This window comes from Cynocephalus volans, chromosome 14, assembly GCF_027409185.1.
Source record: "Cynocephalus volans isolate mCynVol1 chromosome 14, mCynVol1.pri, whole genome shotgun sequence".
Lineage (NCBI taxonomy): Eukaryota > Metazoa > Chordata > Mammalia > Dermoptera > Cynocephalidae > Cynocephalus > Cynocephalus volans.
In genome coordinates, this window is record NC_084473.1 from 81,633,978 (window position 1) to 81,650,429 (window position 16,452).

At 44.8% G+C, this 16,452-nt stretch overlaps 1 protein-coding gene across 1 annotated transcript in view; it reads left to right on the forward strand.

The window, feature by feature from the left end:
- The window catches only part of TCF7L1 (transcription factor 7 like 1), a 155,777-nt gene that overhangs the window by 46,381 nt on the left and 92,944 nt on the right, over positions 1-16,452 (forward strand). The gene's annotated exons all lie outside the window — the stretch shown is intronic.

Below are 16,452 nucleotides of genomic sequence, written 5' to 3' on the forward strand. Positions count from 1 at the left end.
TAACATACCAGCCAGACTGTGAACGAATGAATGAAGTGGGTAGAAAGGATACCTGTACAGGCCATCACAGTCAGGGTAAAATAACCCTGGCTCGTTGCACTCCGGAGAGCTTGCGCTGCCAGCCTTTGATTCTGGGAAATTCTAGGTGGGAAATGGCCCTAATGAATAGGCTAGATCTGAAGCCAGTGGTTGTTATTGTTTTAGTTGGGACAGAATGACCACTTTGCCAAATAATTCCCCAAATGGCCAAACACAATAGGAGTTCACTTCTCTCACTTGTCACAGTCCAGTGCAAGTCTGCAGCAACACTGTCCTGTTCATTCCGTGACTCAGATCTTTCTGTATAAGAGGTCTGCCATCTTCCAGAGCGTTGGTTCCCATTTTTGTCCAAATCACCCAAGGACTTGTGAAAACCAAGACTGCTGGGCCTCCCTCTGCAGTGGAGGGCCTGAGAACATGCATTGCTAACAAGTTCCCAGATGATGTTGATGCTGCTGGTCCGGGGAGCACAGTTTGAGAACCACCTTTCTAGGGCTTTGTGGTTTCCCACTGGAGCTTCTCTTTCCAGCCAGGAGATGAGGGATGAGAGAGAGTGGAAGTGAGTCACAAAGGCCTCGCTTAACTCCCAGGGAGCCTGAGAAATGTAGTCCTCTTGTGTGCCCAGGAGGAAAATAAGATGGTACTGTCTCTGCCACAGTTAAAAAGGGCAGCACGTGACTACAGCTAATAATATTATAGTGTATATTTCTCAATAGCTAGGAAAGAGGATCTTGACCTTAATCGCCACAAAGAAAAATATTCATATCATAGATACACTATCTACACTAAGTGAATCATTATATAATATACACATGCATTGAAAAAACAGGAGGTACCCCATGAATATGTACAATTAAATTTTAACATTAAAAACAAAAACACCAATAAAAAGTGCAGCCTGGCTGAACCTGGTCTCTGCCTGAAATACTAGATTTCAAAATGCATTTCAAATGGATGGAGAAAGTCAACAAAAAGTTTCATTTACTGATAGACAAGAATGCCTTTTGAGAAGGCACATCATGAATGGAGGTCGTTGTTGAATGTCCGACTTGTCCCACCGCACTAGTACAAATGTGAGTCATTTGAGACTCAGGTTGCCAGGATGGAGGAGCCAGGGTATCCCTAATCCAACCTTTATGTTTTAGGCCTAGGGAAGAATGCTGCAAACAGCTGTCAAGTAATTGTTGTACGGAATGGACTTTGCTTCCATTTCCAGTTCCTTCTTGGTGCCTTTCTTCATCTTTGTTGCCTGGTGACTCTGAGAGCCTATAACCCTGCTTGCCTGAATAGGACAGTAGGTGCATTTTTTCAGAATCCTAGCCATGGTGAATAGATATGTCATATAGTTCAGCCTGAGTTGGGGGAAATCGTTCGGTGAACCAGCAAGTGATTTATGCCTGTGCCCAGTACTCTGGAGGATGTAAGAGAACATGACTCTTGGCTGTTTTCAATGATCTTACCTAGTTGTAGAGGCACAAGCAGCCCAAATAAAATCAGAGAGGGCTCATTGTGGACTGCCATTGTATTGGCCAGTGGTTGAATCACAGAGCCCAGCTCAAAGCAGAGAATGGCCCCGACAACTCTGTACAGCTCAACCCACTTCTGGAGCTTCAGGCTTAGTTCTGGGAGCTACAGTTTCAGCGGGACTCAGACAAACAGATAATAGTGAGGGGCTGGGAGGCCCTGGCCTGGAGAAGAGGGAAGGCGATGGGCACATCGGCCACCGAGACCTTTGTAAAGTCGGGCTGTGCTTGTGGTAAGAGAGGTGACGTAATGTGTAGTTCTGGCCGGGAGAACTAGTGAGGTTGATTTTTGACTTGGGGTGTGCAGGCACCAGAACTGTTCACATGGAGTTTGGCGGATTCTGTGTTAAGGAGATGTCTTGGGGGGAGGAAATTGGACTACAATGAAAAAGGATGTGTCCGTGTGCGCTTGAAACCTGGAAGGGCCGTTTCCGTGGAGCGGGTCTTCAGCCAAGCCATGAAGGCCAGGTGGGATTTGGTGACCAGGAGGAGGAGAAGGGCACTCCAGCTAGCAGATGAGCCAAGCAGCTGCTGGGCACGTGATGTCACTTATCGTTACTAGTGCACACGTACCTGAAGCTCAGGCACCTCTTAGTCCCTGCCCAGGCAGTTGCATTCCCAGGGCTATAAAAGATCCTGAACAGTGGAAGAGAATGAGCTGAGGGTGGGACAGAAAGGAGAGGGCTGAAGAATGGCAAGAGCCAGCCTTGATGTCCAGGAAGAAGTGCTGGACCAGTCCTGGCATCAGAGATGGGGACTAAGAAGGCAGAAGCAGTGTTCTGGGAAGTGGAGTATGACTGAAGATTGTGGGATCTTCCGTGGTGAAGGTTCCCCGGGGGCTGTTTTAGAAGTTTGGTTGTTAGTGTCTGACTGGGTATTGGAGGGGATTGACAAAGAGTGAATTTAAGAGCCAGCTTGCAGGAAAAAAGTCTGCAGCCCTTGGTGGTCCTGGTGGTTCTGGTGGCTCCATGATGATGATTATGAAGAAGTCTCTTTGCAACTCCAGGCCTCAGGGTGTGAAGGCTGGAGGCCAGCTTCCTTATCTGGAGAGCCCAGCAGAAGATGAGCTCCTCGGCCCACCCATCTTGGCCTTCTTGTGGTATGTGAGCACCAGGCTGCAGCCCCTGAACCCTCTCCCGGTGGATACCTCTGCGCTTGGACTGAGGGGGCAGCCCTGCTCACGTTCCCTGCCAAAGGGCAAGGGAAGCTCTCGATGGCTGTGCCTCCCTCTCTCTTTGAGGGCCCAGTGCTGTGCTGCTCTGCTCTGGCCCACCCATGTCAGGAAACCATGTCTTGCTGTTCGATTTGGTCCCATGAACTGCTGTCACATCCAGGTGTGCTGGGCTATCACAGAGTCAGCCCTTTGGATTCTGACAGCACTCTCACAAGGCAGAGACTCTTATCATCTGATCTGTTGTTTCAGAAATGAGGAAACAAGTTCAGAGAGGTCAAAGGCCTGGACCAAGGACTCACAGCAAAGCTCAGTGACAGGTTCTGCCTGGGTCTCAGTTCTGTGACTCCACATCTGGAGGTCGTTCTTTTCCACCGTTCAGGATTTTTTTATAGCCCTGGGAATGCGACTGCCTGGGCAGGGACTTAAGAGGTGCCTGAGCTTCAGGTAAATGTGCACTAGTAACGATAAGTGACATCATGTTGACCATCCTGTACTGAGGGCCTACTCTGTGCCAGGCCAGCATATGAACTCATGAACCTGCGTCACTCATTTTACGGATGAGGAAACAGAGGCATAGAAAGGTTAAGTGAGCAGCCTGGATGATAAGCCCTCACGTGTAAACATGGGCAGCCAGGGCACCTCACAGAAGCTCTCTTGGCTCAGAGTGGCCTCAGCTCCAGAGAGGGCTGTCTTGTCTATGCTTGTAGGTTTTCTTAGGAGGCTGTATTTGAGTGAGAGAAAGATTGTGTCTCAGCCTGAGGTTCCAAACTGCACTGAGGTAGAGGCAGCCACTGGCCTGGGGTTAGGATATCTTATGAAGCGGCAGCTCATGGTCTGTGATAGGATTTTCTGACTGGCTGATAGAGAGGAAGATGTCAGAACTGGGTAGGCTATCATTGTTGGTTGAGGCCCTGCCTCCTGGTCTGACCATCTGTATGCTCTGCTGACTCATTAACTTGAGGCTTGTATCCTCTGAGAAGCCTGCCAGGAGGTACGAGTTTACCCTCAGTCAGGAGAGAATACAGGGGATTTCTTTTAGGGCCCCTTCAAAGTGACATGGAAAAGCTGAGGGCTCTCTCTGAGTTGCTGTGGCTCCTCCTTGCCATCAGGGGGCGCCATGCAGAGTTGGCACTTCTCTGAACAAGTCCCACTTGGATGGGACAGGTGAGCAATGGTAGCCATAGAGCTAGTGGAACCACATTTCCTGGATTTAAATTTTCATTCCTTGTTTCCATGATGCGTATTCCTTAGATTATATGACAAAAATTTACGAATTGGGAAATATGATCACCATGACCATATGGCTCCCATTGTGTCCTCTAAATTAGCACAGATGATAAATTTGTTTATAGAAAGTTTTAGGATTAAAAGCACTTGATTGTTTTTCATTCTTTGGAAGTTGGTGATATGCCCAGTGTCGATGTAATCAGAATACTCCATTCTTCAACCATGCTGCACCCAGAGTTAGGATGAGTCCCACAGAAGGCATTTGCCTGAGTAGTTCCATAAAACATCTAAGTAAAAGAAATCATAAACCCAGGAAGGAAAATGCTGAGTAGGTAATAATACGTTTTCCATACTGTTATCCTGGTTGGAATATAATTTATTTGTTTTGAGCTAGATTTGTGCTGTACTAATAAGGAAACATCAACCACAACAAACCCCCACCTTCTTACATCTGTATGTCTGCACATGCTGGATGCAGTTTGGTGAACACCTCTCTCTCCTCCTTTCCCCTCCCCAAGATGCCAAACCAGATAGAGATTTTGGAAGAACTGACATTGGTGCTGTCAAGTAGAGGAACTTGTCAAAATGCCATCTTTTTCCTCCAACTCCTTCCAACCTCCTTTATTCTCCAAGTGCTTAGTGCCCTTTTCATTTTACTTCCTTTCAGAACCTCTCAGCTGGAGAGGACTTGATACTCTGATATACCCCCAAATTTAAAGTTCATTTTCTGGATGTGTCTTTAAGCCAAAGGTAAGACTGTCTAATAGTAGAATTTCAGTCTTCTGAGACAGACTAGAGGGAGCAATGTTAAGGGAAGAGACTCTTCCTGGTGTTCTATGAATTGCAGACCTCAGATGTCTCCATATGTTTTATGGTAAAAATTTTATAGGGTCTATGTTTTGCATTTAAGTTTGTGATCCATTTTGAGTTACTTTTTGTATAAGGTGTAAGATTTAGGTTGAGGTTGATTTTCTTTTACCCCTTATGGTTGTCCAAATGTTCCAGTACCTTTTGAAAAAGCTACCCCTCGCCACTGAATTGCTTTTGCGTCTTTATAGGAAATCAACCAGGCATATTTGTGTGGAGCTATTTCTGAGTTCTGTATTGGGTTCCATTGGTCTTACATGTCTGTCCCCCTGCCACTACCATGCTGTCACAATTATTGTAGCTATATAGTATATTAACATTAAGAAGAGATTCCTGCTAGGCTTACTCTTCTAGGGCCTTTCTCTTATGTTCACAGAGAAACTTACGCGTGTAAATGTACATAGCATCTTTATTCAAAATAGCCAGAAACTGGAAACTACCCAGATGTTTGTCAGTGGTGAATGGTTGAACAAACTGTGTTACCTCTGTACCATGGAGTACTACTCAGTGATAAAAAGGAACAAATTATTGATCACATGCAAGAGCATAGGTGAACCTCAAGGAAATTATGCTGAATAATAATTTTTAAAAAGCCAGTCTCCAAAGCTACATACTGTACTATTCCATTTATAATTCTTGAAATAATAATATTATATAGAGGGGGCACAGATTAGTGGTCACGAGGGATTATGGATGGGGAGATAAGGGATGGGTTTTGCTATAAAAGGGGTAGCTTGTGGTAATGGTGTAGTTTAATGTCTTGAGTGTGGTGGTTACACAAAGGTACACATGGGATAAGATTGCATAAAGCTACACACACATGTGCGCGCACATACACGAGTGCTTGTAAAACTGGTGCAGTCTGAATAAGCTCTATGGGTTGTGCCATTGTCAATATCCTAGTTTTGGTAGTGTAATGCGGTTAGTTATGCCAGATGTTAACATTGGGGGATGACAGGTAAAGGGTACGTGGGTCTTCTCTGTACCTTTCTTTTCAATTACCTGTCAATCTATACTTAATTCAGAATAAAAAGTTAAAAACACAAAACAATATTACTTTCTGTTTATGTCACATCAACAATGGTAAACCTATTAAAATGCGGACATGTGGTTGCCTCTGCAGAAGGAGGGCAGGTGGCTTCATCTGGTTTCACAACATTTTATTTCTATAAGAAGCCTGGACTTCAAGCAAAGATGACAAAATTTTAACATTTGTGAATTTGGGATGATGGATTTATTGGTATTTATTATGTTTTTCTATGGTCTCTTTTATATGTTTGAATTATTCTGTTATTTAAAAAAAGATAAATGTAAACAAAAGCACTAATTATGCCAGTGTACATATCTCCATGTATCTTGGTCCATTCACAAAATTGTCTTTAAGAAAACAAAATATTTCTTTAGGAAAACTGCTGCTCAGTCACAGACTTCTCCCCGTGAATTACTAACTCTGGGTTGGGAAGCCTTAGAACATAATCCATCTTTTTTATTATGACAAGCTAATTTAATTTTAATTGCTCATTATATAGTATTGCATTATGAGGAGGAGCTATCTTTAATTATCTTTTGGGGAGTTATTTCTAAAGTAATGTGATCTGGGGACACTGAGAATCATCCTTTCCAAAGTAGCCACCTGACTGTGAACTTGAAATATTTGTGTGCAACAATGTAAATAGACTTCTCTGCTCTCCTGACTGGTAGAGCCCGCCTTTCCCCCTAAAGCAGTTAAATTCCAGGTGGGTGGTTCTCCCCTTCCTGGTCCTATTTTAAAATACAAATGTTGTTTCAGGGATTTTTTTTTTTTCCTGGAATATACCAAGTGAGTGACATAAGAATGGGACCGTGTCTCTCCAGTTCTCATTTAGATATTGGCCATGTACTTTCTAGATCATTTTTCTTGGTGACATGTTAAAGAATCTCAGGTCAGCCGGAGTCCTTAAAGGTCACCGTGGGTGTCAGGAATGCAGCTAACAAATATTCAAGACGGGCACATGGAGGCGCCCTTCAGCTCCCTTGGCCCAGATCCCATCTTGAAATTAAAGAAAAGGGTATTCTGTTTTTTGTCTGTTGGATTTTGGTTTCTGGCTCTAGCCTTCTCTGCATGGAATGCTGTCCTCTGCTGCTGTTACCGCCATTGGGGGAGGGGGGGGAAGGGATTGGTGCTGTACAGTTGGCGGCCAGAGGATGCCATTGAAGAAGGAGAGAAGTCTTCACATTGCTCTTTGTGGCAGGACGGCCTCCCTCCCCGTGGGCAAACCCCGGGGCTGGAGCCCTCCCGGCTGCCCAATGGCTTTTGTGTGTGTGCAGCTTTCAGTTCCTGTCCATCAGTCTGAAAGGGCCCATTCAGGGGCATTCATGCGCCTCCGAGACCCTGGCCGCCTGGACACAATCAGCTGAGAGGGGCGCTGCAGGCCCCGCACATGAGAATTGAGCCTGCTTGGCTGCCTCCAGGAGCCCACGATTGTTCAGAGGAGTCCAGAGAGGTGATGCCAGATAGCCATTTGGGGTTCATTCATTCCGAGCACATGGGGGCTCTGGAAGGGAGAAGTGCAAGTACCTTGCAGGGAGGAATGAGCAAGCTCAGGCCTGCTTAAGCTTATCTTTGGCTCTGAACTTCAGCTTTTATCTTTGTGCACACTTTGCACACTCCCCTGCTTAAGAGTAGAGACCTCGTCTTTTATGTTTATAGTCCTGCATACCTGAGGCACTCAATAAGTGTTGAATGAGTGAACTTGGCTGCTGTTCCTTCCATGTAGCCCCAGTGCTCACTGATGTATTTCACGGCCCTTTGAAGACACCACAGAATACTCTGCCCCTTGGGGAGTGGTCAACCTACTGAAAAAGACTGGGATCACCTCATATTTTAAGGACAGTAGAATTTGAGGTCCTGGAGGGATGAAGGACATTTTCGAGGTGGGAAGTGGCCATGGAGAAGGGCCTTTTGGCAGCCAGGGATCTGCGTCTGGAATTTGAGAGGCCTCTGCAGAGTTCGAAGGCCAGTTTGCTGGAAGGAGCAGTACCTTGGGCTGACTTGGAACCAGCTGGTGGTAAATGTGGATTTGGGTGAACAGACTTAATTGACTCCCTATGGCTTGTGCAATGGTACAGCGTTGGCTGCCAACACACTCAAAACCTCTGGCCCTCAGCTTTGGCTGTGTGCCACCTGTTGGTCAAGCACCCAAGGACCATGCTAGAAACATGGGGGGAGGGGGTGAAAAGCAGAAGCCACCTTGCCGAGGAGCTTTTGCGTCCCCAGTTTTACAAGATTGGTGACTGCAGTGGCAGCTGTCGCAGCGGTAACAGAAGATGTAGTGGAATCTTCTCTATATTGGGAACTTACGGGACTAAGTGCTTTGTACATAATACTTCATTTGACTTAAGCTGTTATACACATATACATATTTGTAAATACATACGAGGGTACTTCAAAAAGTTCATGGAAAGATTCGTATTATCTTTCAATTCTGGTTTTCCACGAACTTTTTGAAGTACCCTCATATGTATAGGTATTATAAAGCCGTAAGCACTGTAAGGTAGGAAAGATTACTATTCCCATTTACAGACACAATACCTGAGGCTCAGAAATGTTAAGTGGCTTCATAAGGTGAGTGGCAGAGCTTCAGTGGAAACGGTGTCAAGGTGCTTAGAGTCTGAGATGAGGGCTGCCGCAGCATGAATTACTCCGGTGCAGTGAACTGTGTTGTCTACATAATTTTCACTTCAGTTTTAAATGTTAAGCACAGAGGAAGGAAAGGAAACACCCCTTTATTAGGGCCATGGTAGACATCTTAAAGGAGTCTTTAAGAGCCTCATAGTTTAGTTAGGGAAATGTAACACACACATTCCAAACTGCCAGCAGCCGGCGTGGCGGCAGTATCTGTGCTAAGGAGAGGTAGTGAAAAGCCTTCCCACCTGTCTGGGAGAAGGAAGGTGGTCTTGAACCCAGTGGAACAAATGCATGGCCTTCCTCCCAAGGAAGGAGTTAATTTGCTCCATGGCTAATGGAGACTTGTGGATCCGCTTAACGTGACACTAGTTTCAAACCATCTGGTCCCAAAAGTTTCTCGTGTAAGGCACAGGTGCTCTGTGAGGTCTCACAGACCCGGGTCCCTTGCCAGCTCAGCCCAGGCCAGGACACCAAACCCCACCTGGCCTCAGTTCCCTCAGCTGTGAAATGGGATAGTGCCCCTCATAGGATTAGTCAGCATTTGGTGCATAGTGTGTGCTCTGTACTGTCCTATTTCGTGCAGTTAGAAGTTGATTTCTTCACTGGATGTCCCAGCTTCCTACAAAGGGAAGAGACTTTATATTCAGGTCCATAGGGAAAAAGCTCTTCTTCAAAGGGAGGAGACAAAAATTCAACTCCAGGCCACCAAGAGGAGCAGCTTTGCAGCATGGAACTTGGTGCAGTTTTGTTTTCACTGTGGTCTCAGATCTGTTTCTCCTCTGCCCAGGGGACACTGTGCTGCATATAACGAGGGAGGGTGTCACAGCTGTGTGGCCCTGTGCCCGATCACAGGAGCAGCCACAGTTGGCCAGGGGGCAATGGTCTCTATTTGGAGCTTCTGCTTTCCACTAACCTAGGGACCTTATTTCAGCCTTGAGAAGATTCATCGTCTTGCAAATGACAACATGTGTTTGCTACCCTCCTCATTTCTAATCCCAAATTTAAGGATTGGAAAGACCTTGAGCAAATCACTCAACCCCTCCAAACTCAGTCTCGTCATCTGCAAAATGGGGCTAAGAGTAGAAACAGTGGTGACTAAATGAGATGATGCATGTAAAACATGTACAGTTGTGACTAATCTAATCGAATAATCATTCAATAAAATTAGTTGCTTATTCTTTCATTTGAATAAATTGTATCTGTACTGGGAGAAGCAGAAGTTGCTACAGTAGTTGGGACCCCACTGGCTGATCACTCAATATATAGAGCACTTGGGCTAAAATGCCATGACTTCTCTGTCCTTTTATCCTCATGGGTGATGGAGCCCAGAGAGGAAAGTAACTTGTCCAATCTGGGTAGACAGTGACAATTCTCCAGCCAGGGCTCTTTCCACAGACAGGGAGCTAAGGTGTCAGAGCTAAAAACTAGCAAGTTCAGTCTAAATGATGTTCCATTTGGATGGGATTTTGACCATGGAGTTGTTTTTTCCTTGCTCTGAAGGACATCGTTAAGACAACTGGCAACATTTGAATAAAGTCTGGAGATTGGATGACAGTACTGTATCAATGTTAATTTCTTGTTTATATAATTAAACTGGTAAGAGAATGTCTTTTTTAGGAAATGCACACTGAGATAAAAGGTAAAGGGGCATCTTGTGTTCATCTTATGCTCAAGTAGTTCAGAGGGAAAGAAATATGCAGAGAGAGAAAAAGGATTAAAGCAAATGTAATTAAATGTTAATATTTGGGGTATAAGGGTGAAGGGTACATGGGAGTTCATTTTATTATTCTTGCAACTTTTCTGTAAGTCTGAAATTATTTTGAAATTAAAAAGTTAAAAAAAAATCTCTCATGTGACTAGGGCACCTGTGTGTGGTGGTGATGGTGGGGTTAATATAAAAAGATGGGAGCGAGGATACAGGTCAAGGGTGGGGAGCCAGGACGTGACCCCTGGGAGTGGAGGGATAAAGACATCTGAGTAAATAAAAGACGAGTAAAGACAGATAAAGACAGGAGAAGAGGGTGAGTACAGTAAGAAAAGTCCCCTGCCCATGGTACCTTCAACCAGAAAAGGAGGGATTGTCTCCAGGAAATGATGTGAGCAGACACTCCTTGGGCATCGCTAGATTAGAATCCAGGAGGTTTCACCTGAGCCAAGAGAAGAGGAGAAACCAAGCCTGCCAAGAGAAATGTCTCTATAAATATGGGTCTTGGAGAAGGAAAATTGTAAGAGAATTAGGCAGAGTAGATGGACAGGAAGTCCCAAAGTGTGTCAGAGGGTCCTACAAGTAGAGGAGTCTTGTGTGGAATGTGTGCTTCCAGGTGCCCGTGAGCACAGGGCAAGTAGCTTGTGTGCTTAAAACACACACAGTGTGTGCTGCATTGCATGGGCACTCCAGGCATCGATTGCCACGGAGAGCCAGGAGGAAACCCTGGCATGAGTTTTGCAGCGGAATCCTCCTCAGTCCTTGGATGGTGGCAGCAGACAGCTAGCTACCCCAGCTGCTGTGGAGTCTCAGTCGCAAGGGCCTTTGGTTTGCGAGCACACTGGTTCCAGTTTAATCACTACAAAAATGCTGCTTTGCCTGAAAGTGATACATAAATAGATCTTTTTGTTGTTGTTGTTGCTTCAAAAATTGGTTGTTGAGGATCAGTATACACACATTTCAATTTGTACACAATTCTTCACTTACGTACCACAACTCTAAAAAGCACGTCATGATGCTTTTTTAAACAGTTATTCCAGTGACTTTCCAGCTTCGAATTTGGAGGCAAATTTTCCTTAAGAGGATATCAAGTACCAGTATCTCCAGATGTTGATAAACTGTTAATGTAAGTCCGACGTATTCACAGTTTGGTATCGTGTACACTGCATACACGATACAACCAAATTTCCAAGCATTCACAGCACATAAACAAAATTTTTAGGAAAACTGGACTACCATGACCAGAGATGTTACGAGTGCACTGAATTATGACAGGGAGAGCAATGATCAAGAGGTGGTTTTCTTTAGGAAGCAATTTACTAAAAAATAACGTGGGAATAGAAGTAACTTTATATGTTCAAGACATATTAAATGCACAACTGTGACTCCAAATTGCAATTAGTATGCTTTGTATTATAGGGTATAAAAACTACCCCCCATCTAATGAATGTTAATCTGGCACTCAAGACAGTCAAAGACAGTCAGAGTGATTCAATATTCCACTGTTTTGTGGTTGTACCAAAAAGTAAACAACTAGCGAACAATTTGACCTCTTAAAAAAAATCATTTACACTTAAAAAAAATGGGATGTGTGATTTCCTCCTTCTTAAAAATGTTTCTAGAACTACTAGTACAAAACTCACATTTACAAAATAGTTGATAAAAATATTCCTCTGGATTGTACAAGGGTGACAAGGACCGTGGATAAGTCATGGTGTATGGTATTAATCAGTTGGTTTCTTTCCCTCCTTCATCAGAGGCTGAACACTTCTCACTGTTAGTTTCTCTGTTTTCTGCAGGTAAATCTTCTGTAGTTTCTTGGTTAGTCACTTCTGCCTGTTTTCTCTTTGCCCTTTTTTCCCCTTTTGTTTGCACTTTTTCTCTGAAGATTTATCCCTTGCTGCTGCCTCTTTTGGCTTCCTTTCCATTTTTGTTGGAGCAGTGTTAGCTGATCTCCTCTTGGGCTCTTTCCTCTCCACCCCTTCAGCTGAGCTGATCTTCCCCCTGGGCATCTTGGCGGTGTGTGGGGGAGGGCACTTGCCAGGTGCCCGCAGGCCATGCAGCTGAGAGCCTTCATGAAGCTGGGCTTCCTGGCCGCTGCTGTTCCTCCCACCACCCAAACTGCTAGGACCCACAGCGGGGGCCCATGAATAGTTCTTACTGCAAAAGAATCAGAGCAAACAGAAGGAACACATCAGAGGCCTGGGACTGTGGGCTCTGGAGCCAGACCACCTGGACTCACCACACACCCACATTCCCTACCAACTTTGTAACCTTGAGCAAGTTACTTACGCTTTTCTATGCCTCTGTTTTCTCATCTGTAAAATGAGGATCATACTAGTCCAGATCTGATAGGGTTGTCGTGAAGACTAAATGAGTTGGCACATAAAAGAGCCTAGAACGTGCCTGGCACATTCATACAAATGCTCGAGAAATGTTAGCTACCATTATCTGTCTACATTTAAGGACCCGTTTTCTCTCTTGAAAACCATAAAAAGAGTCCTACTCAGAATATTTTTATCAATAGGTGCTATGGGTTAAATATGATCTTCAAAGGTTCATGTATTAGAAACTTGATTCCCACTGTAACGATGTTAAGATGGTGAGAAATCCTATTATGGTAATTGAAAGGTGGGGCATTTAAGAGGTGATTAGATTGTGAGGACTGTGCCCTCATGAATGGATTATTTCATTGATGGTTTAATGGGTGGTAATGGGCGTGGTTTTGAGGGCTTTAAACGGAGAGCAAGTGAGCAGGTTAGCTCTCTTGCTCAGCCCATTTGCCATGTGACACCTTGCATTGCTGTGGAGAGTTCCCACACAGAAGACCTTCACCAGATGTATTTGCTGGACTTTGGATTTCCCAATCTGTAAGAAATAAATTTTATTTCTTTATAAATTACCCAGTTTCAGGTATTCTGTTATAAGCAACAGAAATGGACTAATACAGTAGGTTCTTAGTTGCAAGCAATGGATATCAATAGACTGAGATAAGAGAAAAGGGCTTCTTAAAGGACATTGGAGTGGTTCCCAGACTCACTAAGAAGGCTGTGGACTCAAACTCTGGAACCCAGGCAGCAGCCCCACCACCCATGGCCACCACTGTCGTGAGACTGGAATGGTGAGGACACTGCATCATTAATATTGCTGGCATTTTCAGGTTCTGGAGCAGGAGGTGGACCCTGACTCCCACTTGGCCTCATCTAATGGGCAGGAATCCCTAATCTCAGCATGGGATTTCAGATGCCAGGGGACCAAGTGTCTCCCTGAATATCATGCTGTTCATTTGAGCCTTCTGTGTCCATATAGAAGGACCATCTCATTGTTCTTAATGGTTGCGTAGAATTCCCTTGACTTACTTAACAGTTCCCCCAGTGATGAACTTTCAGGTTTATTCTTTTTATCCTATTGCAGCCCGCTCCACTGAACACACTTACATGTACATGTATCTTTACACAAATGTGGCATTTCTGTTAGATAGATTCTTAGAAATGCAAAAGGATAAATTTATTTTTTCAAGTTAACATTTTTTATTTTCTATGAACATTAAAGACACTTTGAATACAAGTAAACAGTTTCTTAAGCAGTTTCTAAGAATTGTGGTAAGACACCGAACACAAAATTTATTACCACCTTCGCCATTTTTCAGAGTACGACTCAGCGGCATCAGGTATGTCCCCATTGCTGTGCTGCCATCACCACTGTCCACCTCCAGAACTCTTTTCACTTCCCAGACTGAAACCCTCTACCCGTTAAACAATAACTGCCCATTCACCCTCCCTCCAGCACCCCCCTTTCTACTTTCTGTATGAATTTAGCTACTGAACATTTTTTATAGTTCCATCACAAAAGTCACCTGCACAGGAATGTTGGTTGAAAAACTGAGAGGTGATTTTGGTTGGGAGCTTGAGCATTTTTTCTTTTTTTTTAAAGATGATGAGTAATGGGATCTTAACCCTTGACTTGGTGTTGTCAGCACCACACTCTCCCAAGTGAGCCAACCAGCCATCCCTATATAGGGATCCGAACCCGTGGCCTTGGTGTTATCAGCACCGCACTCTCCCAAGTGAGCCAACCAGCCACCCCTATATAGGGATCTGAACCCGTGGCCTTGGTGTTATCAGCACCGCACTCTCCCAAGTGAGCCACCGGCCAGCCCGAGAGCTTGAGCATTTTTAAAGATGGGTAGGAGAGACTGGAGACACTACTAATGGTAACAGCTAGTGTTTTTTTTTGAGAACTTACCTTGTGCCAGGCACTTTGCCAATGCTCTCTTGCAGTTATTCTCACCCAGATGCATGTTAGGATTACCTGGGGAGCTTTGACAATTCGGGACACCCAGGTCAGGCCTGATGGTGGGTCCCAGGGGATTGCAATGTGTAGTCAGACTCAGGGACCACAGCTTCTATAGGAGAGCTGCCTCTAATAACCACCTCCACCTGGGGAAGGTAATGTGTCCCTAATTTATAGATGGGAAACCAAGCCTTAGAAGGGGTTAGCACCTTGCGTTAGGTTACCCAGTGGGAACGGCATTCTCATGGCTCAGCCCACACTCATAACTACAGTGACTGCTGCTGCCCCCTGGATGGGGAGGGGAATCACACTTCTTCCTTAGCCCCCGTGTTCCTAGCCTCAGGGTTCCACCCTTGGGGTTTGCTCTGCCTGCAGTAGTGTTACCCTCACTCCTCAGACAATTGCCACTTGCTGCCCCCACTCTAAATTAGGCTCCCTGTTATTTCCCTTTTTAACACTAGACACTAGAAACCGTATGTGGTTATGTATTTACTTGTTTTGATTCCCTGTTGATGGCACATAGTAGGCACTCAGTAAATAAGAGATGAGTGAATGGGAAGAAAGCGGAAATGAACAGTAGCACACGCACAGGGGAAAAAGTCAAGAGAACAGCCTTCTCTGAGAGTAGTGGGATAAGAACAGACAGATAAGTGGCCTGTTTTCAGGTGCACGTGAGGGGCTTAGACCAGGTAGATGGGATCTTGCTTAGAGTTGGGATTACCTTGTGAAAATGGAGGTGAGAATTAGGACTAGCATTGTAGTTCTGAAGCCCAGCAGCCCATGGGAATCACCTGGGGAGCTTAAAAAATGGTGCTGCCGGGGTGCCAGCCCCCAGACACAGACTGACTTGGTGCTGGGCCTGGATGTTTGGTGGGAGGAGAGGGTGAGGCTCAGGGACATGGACCAGAAGGCCGGAGGTGCAGGGGTAGATACCCTGCAGGAGCTGGGCCATCCTAACTTGTGGGAGCAGCACTCTTAGCCCTGAGAGTCCTGGGTCAGCACTGGCTGATCTCAGAGTCTCTGCTGTGGGTCCAGTGTTTTGAGGGCTTCGCAAACACTGGAAATGATTATTTTTTTAAAATTTTATTCCCAACATTTAAAAGTGGAAAACAAAATAGAACATGGCTGATTAAATATCCCACATTTCAACATATTGGAGACTGCCAGTGCACAGACTGGCATTGCCAGTGTTGGGACACGTAAGTCCCCTGCCGCTCTGTCTCTATTGGAATTTCTTGTAAATGTGGTATTGGTTAGGCAGCTTGTAGCCGAGCGCCAGTTCTGTTAAATATTCAGGCATGCATATGTCTCCTCTCATACCATTATCCAAATGCTCACACATATGTATGCCCTTGACCAGCTTGGCTCAAGGGTGTCATCGCAGCTCAGTGGCCAGTTTGCTAATGTGTGACATGTCGCCTGGCCGAACTGTCACATGATATGTGGTTTCATGCTTTATTGCAAGTTTTGAGTGCATCTTGCTGATTTTTAGATTTGTGATAAGGAAACACGAGCAGTTGTTCAGCAGTATTGGAAGGCAGTTTTGCCTAGTGGTTCAGGGTGTGGAGCCTGGACATGACTTTCAGCTCTGCCGTGTGCCTCCTGTGTAGCCTTGGCAAGTCATCTAACTTCTCTGTGCTTCATTTTCTTCATCTATAAAATTACAACAGCAGTGGTATTACAAGGCTTAAATGAGTAAATATAGGTAGAAGACTTACAATAGTGTCTGGCAAATAATTACCACATAAGAATTTTCCATTGTTGTTTCTAATATTATTCTTTTAATGATTCCGCTCTGAAACAAAATTTCTACCACTTTTTCAAGCTTTGGATCAATTGAACTCATGCATTCTCAATGGGGGCAATAAAATCTAGCTGTGACAGTAGTGCATAGCCTGCAAAAGGTACCTGAACCGATACACAGTACATCAGTGGTATTAAGATTTCGGGGAGTGGG